Source organism: Montipora capricornis, chromosome 12 (assembly GCF_036669925.1).
Source record: "Montipora capricornis isolate CH-2021 chromosome 12, ASM3666992v2, whole genome shotgun sequence".
Classification (NCBI taxonomy): domain Eukaryota; kingdom Metazoa; phylum Cnidaria; class Anthozoa; order Scleractinia; family Acroporidae; genus Montipora; species Montipora capricornis.
Genome location: NC_090894.1, coordinates 36,676,457 through 36,677,437, shown reverse-complemented (window position 1 = coordinate 36,677,437; position 981 = coordinate 36,676,457).

The window sequence follows — 981 nt, the reverse complement described above, 5'->3', positions numbered from 1 at the left end:
ACGGTGCCTACTAATTCAAAGGTATTTTTGCCCCGGTTTATGATAATGCAGAAAATGTAGATCTTAACAATTGTCATTGAAATCCAAAAAGAAAATTGGGAGTAACCATGCATTTTTCGAAAATAATTGATGAATACTACATGTAAAAAGCTTTAAAATACGAAGCGATGTATGGCGTTCTTTCTCAAATTGAAGCAGGAATGACGCAGTGGTGAGAGCACTCGCCTCCCACCAATGTGCCCCGGGTTTGAGTCTCTTCCTCGGCGTCATATGTGGGTTGAGTTCGTTGGTTTTCTACTCTGCACCGAAACGTTTTTCTCTGGCTACTCCGGTTTTCTCCTCTCCTCAAAAAACCAAAATTTGATTTGAGTTGATTTGTTAATTTCAATCTACAGTGTCCTCAATTAGTGCTCCAGCGCTAGATATTAGACACTTAAATAAAGTTCCCTTCCTTATAGCGCGATCCCACGGCGCCTTTGTGGGAACGTTGTCGATTCGTAAGCTCCCCATTGACTTGTTTCGCCGACCGTCATCTCAACCTCGATGGATCCCTTTGCCCTTTTTTCTCGTACCATTCGCCAGAAGGATTTCAAGCGTGCCTTGGTGGGGACTTGTGGTTCACCCCAGGGGTGGGCAAGGCAGTGCAAAAAGGCTACACCATTATGCAAGGTTTCATCATACACACTTTCCTCTCTCTTCTCTTTTGCTGACTTTTTGTCCCATCTCGATTATCACGTCCTCCACTTCGACACAAAGGAAACAATTGTTAAATTTTGCTCGGGCAAACCCTAGAACTTCAGCCACCTTAACCCGACTTAAGGATCCTTCCCCAAGCACTGTGACTGTAGCCTTTGTAATTTCACATTCGAAATTCAACTTCACAGTGAATCAGGATTGTAGGCCATTACCAGGGAATCAACATAAAAAAATAAAGCTGGAGGGCTGAAGTTCTACACGTAAGAGCAAAAAGGTGCACATTCG